The following is a 17,046-nucleotide window of genomic DNA, read 5'->3' on the forward strand; positions in this document are numbered from 1 at the left end:
TCCATCACCAATAAGCTAGCATTACAAGAAATGTTAAAGGGTCTTCTGTAAAAAGAGAAGGGGTAAAACAGAAAAAAGAAATAACAAATATGAATAATAAAAGGGCAATAACAGTGTATCTATCAGTAATCACTTTAAATGTAAATGGATTATATGCTTCAATTAAAAGACATAGGGTAACCAAATGGATAAGAAAATAAGACTCACGCATATGCTGTCTACAAGAAACTCACTTCAGATCAAATGACACTCATAGACTGAAAGTAAAGGAATGTAAAGAGATATTTCATGCAAACAGAAATAAAAAAAAATCCAGTGTAGCAATAATTATATCAGATACAATAGACTTTAAAACAAAAGCTATAAGAGACAATAAAGGGCATTACATAATGATAGAGATTGATAAATCGAGAGGATATGACCCTAGTAAACATATGCACACCCAACATAGGAGCACCTATATACATAAAACAATTATTGACTAACAAAAAAGGAGAAATCAATAGTAATACACTCATAGTAGGAGGTTTTAGTACCCCATTGACACCAATGGACAGCTCTTTCAGGCAAAGAATCAACAAGGAAACAATGGGCCTAAAAGAAACACTATAACAGTTGGATTTAATAGACATTTTCAGAGCATTTTACCCCAAAGCAGCAAAATATACATTCTTCTCAAGTACACATGGAACATTTTCTAGGATAGGCCACATGTTAGGACACAAAACAAGTCTAAATAAATTTAAGAAGATTGAAATCATATCAACATCTTCTCTGATCACAATGGTATGAAAGTAGATATCAACTACAAAAACAAAAAAAACTGGAAAATACACAAACACATGCAGGCTAAATAGCATGCTACTAAACAATGAATGGGTTATTAATGAGATCAAGGAAGAAACCAAAAGATACCTAGAGACAAATGAAAATGAAAATGCAACGATTCAAAATTTATGGGACAAAGTGAAAGCAGTCCTAAGAGGGAAATCCATAGCAATATAGGCCTACCTCAAGAAACAGGAAAACTCAAATAAAAAATCTAAGCTTACAATTAAAAGAACTAGAAAAGAAAAGCAAACAAAGCCCAAAGTAAATAGAAGGAAGGAAATAATAAAGATCAGAGTGGAAATAAATGAAATAGAGTGTAGAAAGACAATACAAAAGATTAATGAAACCGAGAGCTGGTTCTTTAAAAAGATAAAGAAAATTAACAGACCCTTAGCCAGACTCATCAAGGAAAAAAGAGAGAAGACTCAAATAAATAAAATCAGAAATGAAAGAGGATAAATGACCATGGACTCCACAGAAATACAATGGATCATAAGAATATACTACAAGCAATTATATGTCAACAAATTGGACAATCTGGAAGAAATAAATACATTGCTATAAATATGCAATCTCCCAAGACTGAATCAAAAAGAAACAGAAAATCTGAATTGACCAATTACTAGAAATGAAATAGAATCAGTAATCAAAAACCTTCTAAAAAACAAAAGTCCTGGACCAGATGGCTTCTTAGGTGGATTTTACCAAACATTCAAAGAATTATCACTTATTCTTCTCAAACTATTCCAAAAACTTCAAGAAGAGAGAGGCTCCCTAACTCCTTTTATGAAGCCACCATTATCTCAATTCCAAAACCAAAGATATTACAAAAAAAGAAAACTATAGGCCGATATCTATTATGAACATTGATGCAAAAATCCTCAACAAAATTTTAGCAAACTGAATCAGCAATATGTTAAAAATATCATACACCATGATCAAGTTGTATTAATTTCTGGGACGCAAGGTTGGTACAATATCCACAAATCAATTAATGTGATACACCACATTAACAAGTTTAAAGTTAGAAACCATATGATCATATCAATAGATGCAGAAAAAGCATTAGACTAAATCTAGCATCCATTTATGATAAAAACTCTCAGCAAAGTGAGAATAGAGGGAACATACCTCAAAATAATAAAGGCCATATATGACAAAACTACAGCTAACACCATACTTAATGGGGACAGGCTAAAAGCATTTTCCTTAAGATCAGGAACAAGACATGGATGCCCACTTTTACCATTTCTATTCAACATAGTATTGGAAGTTTTAGCTACAGCAATAAGACAAGAAAGAGAGATAAAAGGCATCTGAATTGGAAAGGAAGAAGTGAAACTCTCTTTATTTGCCAATGACATGATTCTATATATACAGAACCCCAAAGATTCCACCAAAAGCCTGTTAGAACTAATCAAGGAATTCAGTAAAGTAGCAGGTTACAAAATCAATATTCAGAAGTCTGTGATATTTTTATACCTCGATGATGAACTTTCAGAAAGAGAAATTAAGAAAACAATCCCATTTACAATTACGTCAAAAACTATAAAATACCTGGGAATCAAATTAATCAATAAGGTAAAAGATCTGTTTTCAAAAAATTATAAGTCTCGAGAAAAGAAATTGAGGAAGATACAAATAAATGGAAGCATATACCATGGGCATGGGGGAATAATCAACATCGTTAAAAAGGCCATACTACTCAAAGCAATCTATAGATTCAATGCAATCCCTATCAAAATACCAATGTCATTTTCAGAGAGGTAGAACATATAAGCCTAAAATTTATATGGAGTCATAAAAACCCCAAATAGCCATGGCAATCTTGCGAAAGAAGAACAAATGTGGAGATATCACATTACCTGATATCAAACTATGCTACAAGGCTATAGTAATGAAAACAGCATGGTACTGGCATAAAAACAAAGACATTGATCAATGGAACAGAATAGAGAGCCCAGAAATAAATCCACACCTATATGTTCACTTAATATATGACAAAGGTGGTAAGTCTATAAACAGGGTAAAGACAGTCGCTTCAATAAATGGTGCTGAGAAAACTGGATAGATACACGTGAAAAAAAGGGACCTGGACCACCTTCTAACATACACCATATACAAGAATAGACTCAAAATGGATTAAGGACCTAAATGTAAGACCCCAAACCATAAAAATTCTAGAAGATAACATACGCAGTAAACTGTCTGATATTACTAAAAGGAGTTTCTTTTCAGATATATCTCCTCAGGCAAGGGAAACAAAATAAAAAAAATAAACAAATGGGACTATATCAAACTAAAAAGTTTTTGTACAGCAAAGGAAACAATCAACAAAACAAAAAGACAACTGAATGAGAGAAGATATTTGCTAATGATACATCTGATAAGTGGTTAATATACAAAATATATAAAGAACTATACAACTCAACAAGAACAACAACAACAAAAAACCCAAACAATCCAATGAAAAAATGGGCAGAAGACCTGAACAGATATTTCTTCAAAGAGGAAATACAGATGGCTAATAGACATATGAAATGATGCTCAAGGTTGCTAACCTTCAGAGAAACGCATATTAAAACCTCAATGAGATATCACCTGACACCTGTCAAAATGGCTATCATCAATAAATCAAAGAACAACTATTGTTGGCAAGGATGTGGAGCAAAGGGAACCCTCATACATTGTTGGTGGGATTGCAAATTGGTACAGCCACTATGGAAGACAATCTGGAGGCTTCTCAAAAAATTAAAAATGGATATACCTTTTGACTCAGCAATTGAACTTTTGAGTATTTATCCAAAGAAAACCAAAACAGTAATTTGTAAGGAGCTATGCATTACAATATTCATGGCAGCTCAATTTGCAATAGCCAAGATGTTGAAGAAACCTAAATGCCCATCAATAGACGATTGGGTAAAGAAATTATGATTCATATATACAATGGAATATTACTCAGCCATTAAAAAAATGAAATCCTACCATTTGCAATGACATGGATGGATCTAGAGGTTATACTGCTGGGTGAAATAAGTCAGACAGAGAAAGATAAATACCATATGATTTCACTTATATGAGGAATCTAAGGAACAGAAAGAACAAACTAATCGAAAACAGACACAAATATAGTGGACAATTTGGTGACGGACAGAGGGGAGGGATTCGAGGGGCTGGGAGAATGGGAAGACGGGTTAAAGAAGTACAAATTAGTAGTTTATAGATGGTCACGAGGAGCATGGGGGAGGGAATGCAGTTAGCATTAATAAATTGGCTAGGTGGAGGGCCAGGGGAGGGAGGGAGCATTGAGGGGATCATTTTATGAACTATATAGATATGTAACCAATGTACTGTATACTTGAGTCTAATTTAAATAAATAAATTAAAAAAAGAAATGTGGCTCTATTTTCTTTTACTAAATGAAGAAAGTGTAGTTTAAAAACATCATCTAAGTTGGAGTAAGTGATGACCAGGGACCAGAGAAAATATGCATTTTTTGCTGACACCTAAAAATAAACTCTAAGGGCTTGATGGTTCTGAGCAGAACAAGTTAGTGCTTTCACATGTGAGCACATCTATCAAGTAACAATATACTTGTGGCTCCTCATGTTGCTACCAACATATGAGCTACCATGTCCCCGTACCTGCCACATGTAGAGAGTATGGACCTTGGGCAGCTGATGTTCTCTTAGAAAGGATAGCCTACATCACAGCAGCAGTACTGGATAGTCATAGGATAGAGAAGGAAATGGTCAGCCCACAAATATCCCAGAGTGGGAAAAGCAAGTGCTACAAGAGAATATCTAACCAAAAACACTGACACTACACCTGAGTTACAGTTTTTTTTTTTTTTCCCCCTTTATGATGGTGTTTTATGAGTCAGAGCAAAAAATAATTAGTATTGTGAGGAGGATGGTGTACTTTTCCTTACTTCAAATTTTCGGTGATTATGGCCAGGAATAATAAAATATTTCCAACTCTCCAAAACATAAAAAACAAGGTGGTAATAGTCAAAATAAGATGAATGGTAAATAATAATACTCTGCTTCTTCTCCAAGCAGACCACTGGGCAGAGGCAAAAAGGGATGGCATGGCAGGGTTTGGACATGATGAAAATATTTGTGCCCTCAATGGAAGCAATTACTCACATCCAGGAACCACAAAGTCTGTGGTCCTATCATGTCCATATACACCATTTCTAGATATTCATACCTCTGGCCCTGTGACAGGTGATTCATGTATAACATCTACCTGATGTAATCTTCATGAGTCTTTCAAGGTGAATATTATTATCCCCACTATAGGTACATATGAGGAAAATGAGATGTTAAATACATATTTTGAGGTCACATAGCTGGGATCTTAAATTATGTATGACCAACTTGAAGGCCTCTGCTCTTTTCTCTGTGTGCACCACCTCCTGATAGCACCCAAAACACAGGTGCACAGCACGGAGACAGTGAACAGGTGCTCAATAAGGGAGCCTCCCTTCTTTGTCCTCCCTCTCTTTCAGTCCTATTGCTTCACTGTATGATCAGATTTGGACATCTTGGGACCCAGAGGAGAGATACTCTCATTATTTAAATTTGAAATGTATTTATTATGAAGGATATTTATTATGGAAACTGCAATTGCAAACATTTAACAGGTAAGGGAAGGAGAGAATCTTGGATACACGAAGCATTCTTATTAAGATCTTAGTATGTGGTCTAACTAGTAGGAATGCCCTTTCTTTGACAGTGTCTCAAAAAATGTCTGGAAATTAATTAATTGTAAACATCTACTATAAAAGTTGGATAGAAAAATGAAGTGTTTCTTTTATGGCACTGTCATTCTCAAAACCGTGCTCGGTCACATGGCAGCACATGTCTTTCTTACACAACAATGCTCAGAAGGCATTTCAGGAGCAAAATCACCTAAAGGTATGAATATGTCACGTATGGTTTCAATCATAAAGTAAAGAATCTAAAAACTTTTATAATGAGAACCACTGTAAATGGATGCAGATAGTTTCCCTTGGACTTTTTGACTAATAAGCATGAATTTTTCAGAAAACAAATTAAAATTTTAAAAATGAGGAATTTTAAGTAAAAATTTTTAGTAACTGCTCAAAAGTGGAGCATTTATTTATGGCTCTGGGCTTCTTATAGCTGCCAGTAAATGGCAGCATTGCTGTGTATAAATTAGGGGTCTATTGAATCATTCAAGTCACCAAGGCATTACTTTGTAGATTGTTACTCTGTAATTTCCCCTAGGTCAAACATTTAATGGTCTGAATTAATGATGCCCCGGAGTGCCGTTATCAGCACATTATGTCTGTAATGGCCTGCTGAAATGTGAAAGGGTTAAAGAATAATTAAAACCTGAAACTGGACAAAGGAAGTCCATAACTTAGGCCTAGTTTCTGGAACCCCTAACCACATTCTGTTAATCATGAAACTTGTAACAATGAGCTCATACGCTAACTGCCAATTTTAGCCTGTGTAACCTTGCTTGCTTGCGTGGCATGAAAAATAATCAATTGTATATAAGCTGAAAATTACTGTTTGGCCATCGCCCATGGGAACACTGGCTATTGTCCATGGGAACATAGGCAATCACCCATAGGAACATAACATTCTAACACAAGCTTTCTGCTTCTGTACTTCCCGCTTGCACACCTGACCAGTGGGTTGACAGGTAGTGAATAGGAGAAAGATGGACCTTTGTGTTTAAGACAGAATGAAGAATAGGATTTGGGGCTTAAAAACCTTGTATCTTGGCATTTCGAGGCTGCTCCTTTGCAAGGACAGCCGCCGGCTAATAAACTGTCTCCTGGTTAAGAGCACTCAAGTTGGGTCTGGTTATTCTGGACACAACATTTGGAGGCCCCAGCGAGATCTTCTCGTTGTGGGAAAATTGATCAGTGCACCGGAACGTTGGACCATTTGCGGTTGGGGAGGCCTCTAGGGCACTTGCCCTAGCCCGCCGCCTGTGGTTTCTCGCTTTGCGGAGCACGATCCTGGGAGTGCTGAGGCAGTTTCTGGTAGGGGGCCCAGGGACCGTGCGGACGTCGGACGCGACAAGTAAGTCGGCGGTCGACTGAGACTGTGACGACAGTTTTCTCAGTCCTGTTCTGGTTTGTTAGTCTGTGTCTGTCTTGTTTTGTTTTGCTTCGTGTGCTTTATTGTGGAACTATGGGACAATCACAGGGCAAACTAACTCCGTTACAGTGCATGCTTAACAACTTTAAAGATTTTCGTCATAGGGCAAGGGCCTATGGTGCTTCAGTAACCCCTTTTGATTTGCAGCGCTTTTGTCGATTAGATTGGCCGACCTTCGGAGTAGGATGGCCCTCCGAGGGATCATTTAACATGCAGACTGCATTCCGGGTTCGAAGTGTGATTTATGGAAAACCTGGGCATCCCGACCAAATTCCTTATGTTGATGTTTGGATTGATGTTGTTTCTGATGCCCCTAAATACTTACAGAGTTGCAGTCGTGCACCCGTTACTGTAATGGCAGCCATACCCCAGGGTTTTAAGAAGCCCCCACCAGTGTTGCAGGGACCTCCCTCGGAGGATGGCTGGTATCCGACACCCTATAATGGAAATGGGGGTAGACGTCCTCCTCCAGAGGGACCGGGACCTCCTGTAACCCGGTCTAGGGGTCATAGGCCACCTTCCCCTGATTCAACCTCCCTGAAAAGAGCCAGTATCTGTTCAAGCCCCATTGAAGGTGATTCCAGGAGGTGGCGGTGAGCCTACTGTCATCTACTCACCATTCAGTACTAGTGATTTATATAATTGGAAATTGCAAACGCCATCCTTTTCAGAGAAACCACAAGGACTAACCTCCCTTTTAGAGTCTATTTTCTTTACCCATCAGCCCACTTGGGATGATTGCCAACAGCTCTTACAGGTCTTATTCACTACTGAAGAAAAGGAAAGAATTTTGTGGGAGGCGGCTAGAGGAGTAACAGACCCAAATGGGCAGCGTACAGCAGACTTAACCAGGTTACAGGCTGTGTTTCCGACTCAACGTCCCCAGTGGGATCCAAATACAGATCGAGGTAAGGAGGCTCTCCTAAGGTATCGCCAGTTTCTGCTACAGGGACTCTGGGCTGCTGCACGTAGACCAATAAATCTGTCCAAGGTAAGTGAAGTAATTCAGACTAAGGACGAGTCACCTGCAGCATTCTTGGAAAGACTATTAGAGTCTTACCGCCTATATACACCTATTGACCAGGAGGACCCCAACAATAGAAGAGCCATTAATTTGGCCTTTGTTAGCCAGTCGGCCCCTGACATTAGAAAGAAGTTACAGAGATTGGAAGGTTTTGAGGGAGAAAATTTATCCAAATTATTAGAAATAGGTCAGAAGGTCTTTAACAATAGGGACGGTGTGCAAAAGGTCATGTTTGTGGGACAACAAGGAAACCGACCTCCTTGGAAAAAAAACAAAAAAAAAAACCCTAACCATAGAGGGGGACCTAGCAACGAAGAAGGCCAAAATAGAAAACCTACGCTAGGAAGAGACCAATGTGCTATTTGCAAAAAGAAAGGACATTGGAAGAATGAGTGCCCTAAAAAGGAGCAACCAGGAGGTGAGAAGAAAAAAGGCCCCTCATTCTTTTGGAAGATGAATAGGGGCGTCAGGGCTCTTATCTAATGAGCCCCCGAGAGCCCAAGGTAACTTTACAAGTAGGGGGCAAACCTGTGAACTTTTAGCTGATACTGGTGCAACTTACTCAGTTTTAACAGAAACTGCTGGTCTGTTATCCAAAGAAAAGACTGTAATTCAAGGAGTCACTGGGAAAGGGAAGGCATACCCATGGACACAGGCAAAAATTACTGACTTGGGAAAGGGAACCATCACGCATTCGTTTATAGTTATGCCTGAATGTCCTTTTCCTTTGCTTGGAAGAGATTTGCTCCAGAAATTAAAAGCCACTATTTAAGCAACGAGTGGCATATCTCTCAAAGAGACTAGATCTGGTGGCTGGAGGAAGGCCTAGTTGCCTGAGAGCACTAGCTGCTACTGCTATATTGACCAAAGACGCTTTAAATTGACCTTGGGCCAAAATATTGAAATTGTGGCTCCACATGCAGTTGAAGCCATGCTGCGCAGCCCTCCTGAAAGATGGATTTCCAACGCCCGGATTACTCAGTACCAGGTACTGTTGCTTAATCCCCCACAGACCCAGTTTTTGAAAACTGCAGCCCTGAACCCTGCCACGCTGCTCCCGGATGATGACCCGCAGGCTCCATTGCATCACTGTGTTCAGCACCTTGAGCAGGTAACTGGAATACGGCCAGACTTGAAGGATGAGCCGTGGCCTAATCCGGATGCGGTATTATTTACCAATGGAAACAGTTTTGTATCCGACGGAGTAAGGTATGCCGGGGCAGCCATAGTAACGGTCAGGGATGTGATATGGGCACAGGCCCTAAGCCATGGGACATTGGCACAGAGGGCTAAACTTATAGCTCTAACACAAGCTTTACGGTGGGGAAAGGATAAAACCGTAAACATCTATACTGACAGTAGATATGCCTTTGCAACGGCACATGTACATGGAGCCCTGTACAAGGAAAGAGGACTAATGACATCAGGGGGAAAGGAAATTAAGAACAAGGAGCAGATTTTGGCTCTTTTGGAGGCTATCTGGCTACCTAAGAAAGTGGCTATTATCCATTGCCCCGGCCATCAAAAAGGGGAAGGAGCGGTAGAAAAAGGAAACCGCTTGGCAGATAAAACAGCAAAGGAAGTAGCCAGAAAACCAGTGGGGACTAACGTCATAATTGGTCCCCTTCTTGTGCCCCACTTGGTACAGGCTCCAGACTATAGCCCCCAAGATATAGAGTTGGGGAAGCAACTGCATGGGAAGTTTGAACATGGGTGGCTTTAGATTCCAGATGGAAGGCTGGTCCTCCCTGCTGTGCTTGGTAACACCTTAATTAGCCAGATGCATAATGCTACCCATCTTGGAGGAACTAAGTTAATTGAACTGCTAAAAAGAGACTATTATATTCCTGGACTAACCTCAAAGGCTCGGGATGTGAGTGCACAATGCCCAATATGTACACAGGTCAACTCTCGCCCCATCCCAAAGGAAAATATCGACACTTGATTAAGAGGACAAGCTCCTGGAGAGCATTGGGAAGTGGACTTTACAGAAGTTGCTCCTGGCACTTTTGGATTTAAATATCTTCTGGTATTCATTGACACCTATTCTGGATGGACTGAGGCCTTCCCCACAAAGAAGGAAACTGCACAAGTAGTAGCTAAGAAATTAATTACAGAAATAGTGCCTCGATTTGGCTTGCCCTTATCATTGGGGTCCGACAATGGCCCGGCATTCATTGCCCAAACAAGTCAAATGTTAGCTAAGGTATTAGGGATTAATTGGAAATTACATTGTATTTACAGACCTCAGAGTTCAGGACAAGTAAAAAGGATGAATAGAACACTTAAGGAAACTTTAACTAAATTTAAGCTGGAAACTGGGGAGAATTGGGTGAGCCTTCTTCCTTTTGCTTTGTTATGGGCCCAGTGTACTCCATATATTATGGGAATTTCCCCTTATGAAATAATGTTTGAGGCATCCTTCTCCCTAAGTGGGTGAAAAGAGATTTTAATGGTATGTACAGTCTCATGCAAGTCTCCCGAATAACACAAACCCAAAATCAAGTCAAGGGCTTAATTAAAGCTGCTAGACTGACTCCAGGGACATCACAGCCTCACCCACATCATCCAGGCGATTGGGTGTGGATAAAGAAGATCCAGCCTGCTAGCTTAGAGCCCCGGTGGGAAGGTCCGTTTCCAGTAACTCTAACCACACCAACAGCTGTCGAGGTTGCAGGGAAAAGACATTGGATTCACCATACCCGCCTTAAGACAGCTCAACCTCCCCCGGAGACAGAGAAATGGAAGGCAACACTCACAGAGGATCCACTCAAGATAAGACTCTCACGGGGTTAATTATAATTGGGTTAATTGTTATCAATAATGTTTATAAGTTTGCTAATGACAGTAACTCAAATGCTGCAAAGGATTGTTGGTTTTGTCTGAACCCTGCCCCACCTTATTATGTAGGACTTGGTGTCATTGCTAACCTTGGCACAGATCAAATTGCTATTAGGAATGTAACATCTCCGAATGTTACTATTTGCCCTTGGGGAACCAAAAACCCATCTGTACCTTGGGAAATTTACAAGGAAAGGGAACTTGTGTGTATACTAACACATATAGAGTTGATAAATCTAGGTATAAGGAAAATTGTAAATCATCTATTTTAGTAAATAGCACCTCTTCTACTTATTTAGCGGCCCCTAGTGGCACTTGGTTTGCTTGTAATACTGGTTTAACTCCCTGTATTAATCATAACTATTGGAAAAATAATACTGGATTTTGTGTGCTGGTTCATGTTATACCTCAGGTGTATATGATGAGCGGACAAGAAGGAAGACAAGCAGTAGATTTGTGGGGAGGATATAACTATCCTCGGCGTAAGCGAGCAGTTCCACTGCTTGTGCCGCTCCTAGTTGGCCTAGGAGTGGCAGGATCAGCTGCAATTGGGACTGCTGCTTTGGTTACAGGGAACCAAGGTATGGCCTGGCTCACAAAGCAGATTAATGATGATTTAAGCACTCTAGAGAAATCAATTAATCATCTTGAAACATCTCTTAATTCTTTAGCTGAAGTAGTACTGCAGAATAGAAGAGGTTTAGACCTCTTATTTCTTAAGCAAGGAGGTTTGTGTGTAGCACTAGGAGAAACTTGCTGTTTTTATGTTAATCATTCTGGAATTATTAGGGATAGTTTAGCATTAATTAGACAAAGAGTAAAAGACAGAAATGAGAAGTTAAAACAAGGAAGCAACTGGTATAAATCTTGGTTTAATGGAAACTCTTGGTTAACCACGTTATTGTCAGCTATAGCAGGACCATTGATAATTCTGCTGTTATTACTGACCTTTGGGCCATGCTTGATCAAATGGGTTAAGAGTTTAATCCAATCCAATATAACTGGGGCAAAGATTTTAATTTTAGGAGCGTCAGCCCCGACCCATTGGCCAGAAATCCTGACTTCTGACTCGAAGATTGAGTCATTCTAAAGAAAACCAGTGGGGAATGTAATGGCCTGCTGAAATGTGAAAGGGTTAAAGAATAATTAAAACCTGAAACTGGACAAAGGAAGTCCATAACTTAGGCCTAGTTTCTGGAACCCCTAACCACACTCTGTTAATCATAAAACTTGTAACAATGAGCTCATACGCTAACTGCCAATTTTAGCCTGTGTAACCCTGCTTGCTTGCGTGGCATGAAAAATAATCAATTGTATATAAGCTGAAAATTACTGTTTGGCCATCGCCCATGGGTACACTGGTTATTGTCCATGGGAACATGGGCAATCACCCATAGGAACATAACATTCTAACACAAGCTTTCTGCTTCTGTACTTCCCGCTTGCACACCTGACCAGTGGGTTGACAGGTAGTGAATAGTAGAAAGATGGACCTTTGTGTTTAAGACAGAATGAGGAATGGGATTTGGGGCTTAAAAACCTTGTATCTTGGCATTTCGTGGCTGCTCCTTTGCAAGGACAGCCGCCGGCTAATAAACTGTCTCCTGGTTAAGAGCACTCAAGTTGGGTCTGGTTATTCTGGACACAACAAAGAACTTCTGCACAGTATTACATAAATCTAAGGATTCATTTATTTTTATAGGACTTGATTTCTATCTACATCTCAGTAGACATGGTATTTTAGAGACAATAAACATATTTTAATCCTAAAATAATTTATTTTTCAAGTCAATGTGTGCCCATGAATATGTGTATAATATTTTAGGTTTGATGTTTAAATAGTAATATCATTGGCTAAATACATTGACTAAAACTAACTTTATAACCTTTTAACATGGCTATAGTGGTTAGTGTCAGAGAATAATTTCAAACCATATGCTAATAAATTTTTGCTCTTTAATCTACATTGATGAATATCAAATAAAAACATTACTTATAGAACTTGGTTCCCTGGGATATAGCTTTGAATTCTTTTCAAACACATGTGTAGCAATCTGAAGAAAAAATGAACTAATCTTCCAACTGAATTAAATAACTGCATAGGGAGAAACAATTTCCCAGTGGAAATTTTATTGTATATAATTCCAGTACGTAATATTTATATTCAGAGTAAATATAAATATCACTATTGAATTCCTATGACTATCATATACTCTTACCTATTTGCTTCCATTTCCTTTTAATATATTGGCATTATAATTGTTATGGAATTCCTCCTAGAAGTAATGGCTTCCTTGTTGTCACTAAAGTAGCAGACACCAAACAATTATAAAGGTGTTTCAGATTAATTTTTGTTTACCAATTAAGTATGCATAAACTAGAAAGACCCCCCTCCACCCGCCATATGTTCTCACTGATAATGAATCAGACCTTGGGCTCATCAAACCCAAAGCATACTTTGCTTTGGAGATGGAAATTATTGACCCACTTTTCTTCTGTTTCTTTTTCTCCCATAGAAATCATTAAGCATATAAATGCCAACTATAAAATTATATTTATTTGTACCATGTGGAAAGGAAATTCAATGTGATTTTTTTCCCTCTCCAGGGCTTAACTACCAGCCTATTCTTTAGCCATACTGGAAAGCCACTAGGAAGTTAATAAATGAACTTAATCAAAGAAAACACTGACAAGATTAAAGTTTTAGGAACATACCTCAAGTGGTTAAATAGAGGAAAGGATCAGAGGGCAGGAAGCTAGAGGCAGGGCAAATAATATTAGTGTGACATCCCTACAGCATTTGGTAGTTGACATTCTACAGAAAAGCTTTTCTCTACTCATTTATTTGTTTGTTTGTTTATATCAGTGTGGTTCAGTTCCAACCCTCATGCATATGAAATTCTTATTGAGCCTCCATGCTGACTTCTAATGGATGACTTTTGTTGCAAAGAAGTATTTGAGAAGCTCTATTTCACTTAACCAGGAGCAGTTTTTTTAAAGGTAATAAGCTAATGTTAAGCTTAAGAAAGTGCTCTCTAGAGAAATATCTTTGAAGCAATAATAGGGTCAAACTTATGGGAAGACCCAGATACCCAGTGTTATCCTTGGGAGAAGAACCTCCTATGTTATTTATTACATGGATGATGAACAAACAAATTGATACCAACATAACAATATTTGTATTCACCACTATATTTTCAGATTATTTCTTCTCAGTAATACGCAAATAAGAATGATGGAAGAAATTTTAGTTTATTTTAAATTATAAACCATGACTTTAAGAAAGTTTATCTAAAATTTAAGGCAAAGTTAATACAGTTTATTCTTTTTGAAATAACAGTAGCATATTGTTTACAAGCCAAGCCAACATTTATATATTCATACAGGGGAAATATCTTGTTTAAATTGCTATTAATAATTTAAGTACTAGATTTTTTGAAGCTACATGTTAATTGACAGACCTTGTCCTATGGATATGCAGATTATTTCTGTATAATAAAAAAGCCAACCCCCCAAATTATGACTTCATTACCTATATGAAACTAACCAGTTTTGTATATAACTAAGCAAACATCGTATCTTTTTATTTTCAAAATTCTTAAAAATATTTTTCAAAATGTTCTTGGTTCCCGTTTTATTTTTTTCTGGTTCCTTATTAACAAGTCCAAAAATAAATATTTGCTACATGTTCATTTTCTACTTGTATAAAAATCAAATTTTAATCTTTTGAAAATTATTCTTTGATGATATTAAATATGCAGTATAATGAATTATATTAACTTATGTTGCTGTGCCCTGTTCCTGTAAGGTAATTAAAATAAATAAATGTAGCTTCTAATCTATAATTCCAGTAAAACATTATGCTCTTCCCTTTAAGTGAAAGTCTGTAAAACTCAGTTCTTCCTGATTCTTTAAGCAAATGCAGGACTGGAAGTCCATGTCTGTATCTGGTAGGAACACATAAAGTGAGTGCTCAGTTACCCCTAAGCAATGTTTCTGTGCTCTGTTTTTCAGTGCTGCAGAGAGTACATTATCCCACAGTTTGAATCTTTATAGTGTACAGAAAAGAAAATTATAGTTCAGAGAGTAACCTACTTTGTCCTTGTATCTTTACCAAGTTCTCACCATAGGTAAATGGTATGACTGCTATTCAAATCCAAATATGTATGTTTTCACAGTCAATTTTCCCCCAGTAGTATAAACTATATATTATTGAAAGATCTCTAAATCTGTAGGATGCAAAATGCCTATCAATCTTACACAAAAGACATATTCAATAAATCAAAGAATGTGACTGTGAAATGTGGTCAGTTATATCCTAGTAATAAGAAGGCAAATATTATGAGTTTAATTCTCATGTTGCTGCAGTAACAGCCCCAGTCAATATCATTCAGCCTAACTGCCTATACTAAGACTCCTTTGAGTCATATACTTACATTATTTAATCAATAAATATATCAGTGTGCTAAACTCTGGCTTGAAATTTATCTTATATTGTCTTCTCTTACTGCTATCACTCTATGATCTGCTATGAAGACATTGTTTTGTATTTTTACACTTGAGAAAGATCACTTACATTTTTAGAAAATTTCCCCTAAGCTGTCGGACTATATTTTGCAATGATTTCTAGAGTTTTAACCACCTTGCTCCAATCCCTGAATGTTGTGGGATACTTGCTAAATGCAACTCCAGAAGTCGAAGGGGAATCCTCCTCTGTGTCATTCTAGTTTTGTTTAATTCCAGTATTTACATGGTTCAAAAGTTGCAACTGCCCATAGGATGGGAGATTAATAGATTAACTCTGCAACTCTATACTGTTGGTTCAAAGTGGGATTGAATGCACTCCATATAGATTGTTGGCCATATGAAAGCAGAATTGGCAGGTAGTTTTTTTCTGGTCAAAGTTATTATGATGTGCATGTATGCTTCACACATGTCTGACTCTCTCTCAACTATGATATACCCACAGATCTTTAAGAACATTTTTCTTTTCTGTGTATCTACACTTTATCAGTGTATCTATCCCTGTATACACCTATCTATCTGTGTATCTGTATAATGTTCCACAACGTTTCCTTCTTATATCATACAAAGGGGAAATCAATGTGAATGTAGTATATGGACGTGTAGGATCATGTGAGGCTGAGCATCTCAAATTTCTACGTTGACCTTTAGGCTTTCACTCAAAGAGACATACTGGTGCACTTGTTCAAGTTGCTTAGCTCAATGCTGTAAGGTTAAGAGATTTGCCCGATGTTACAGAACTCGTAGTACAGATCTGAGGTCTGCTAGCTCTAGAGCCAACAACTTTTTACTTTTCTGTGTTACCAAACAAAGGCGCTATTCGGTATTTCCAAAATTTACTATTCCTCTCCAGAAAATGCAACATTCTTCAGTTCTTGTGACCCATCCTCTTCCCTTCCAACCTTCTCTCAATAAATATTTATTATCACTTACTATGGGTAATTCAGCATATCAGGTGGCGTGCTTATTGATAAAGCTGTGAGCTTGATACATAATACCCAAATTGCATGGATTTCATGAATTTAACATGAATCACATTTTCAAAAATTCAATTATGAGAATTGTTGCAAATGAAAAATACAACAAAAGAAAAAACAAAGGAATTAAAAGAATAAAACTGAAGACTTGCGCAAATATGGATAAAGTCATGGCCAAGGAATCCTTCTTTGAGTTGTGTTAGCTTAACTTCGAAGTATGAATAGAAATGTATTAGCTAAAAAGAAAAGAGAACAGTAGGGAGAATAATACCTTTCACAAAAAGCCTTGCATTGGGGAAGAAGAGCACATTTTACTCTGGGAGTTCAAACAAGACCCCTGTGGGGAAAGATGTGGGGAATGGGGGGCGGGCAGGGAAGGACCTATGCCATAGAAAACTACTGGAGGTTTAAAAAGAGAATGAAACTTCATTGTGAAGATATTTTTAAACTTCACTATAAAATATGGGTCACCTATTTAATGACATGCAGGAACAAAATTAATGTGAAATGACAGAACGATAGTTTTTTTTAGTTAAACACTGTGAATGATCAGTTTTCAAACAAAAGTATTGACATGTATAAGATATGAAAAAGCAGCATTTAATTTTAAGAGCCACATTTTCTAGAGAACATGCTTTTAAGTTAGGATCTGGCAGAAAGTGCCTCTTCCTAAGTGCCATGAACAGCATTGTCAGTAATGCTATCA

This window comes from Pteropus medius, unplaced genomic scaffold (assembly GCF_902729225.1).
Source record: "Pteropus medius unplaced genomic scaffold, Ma_sr-lr_union100, whole genome shotgun sequence".
Taxonomy (NCBI): Eukaryota; Metazoa; Chordata; class Mammalia; order Chiroptera; family Pteropodidae; genus Pteropus; species Pteropus medius.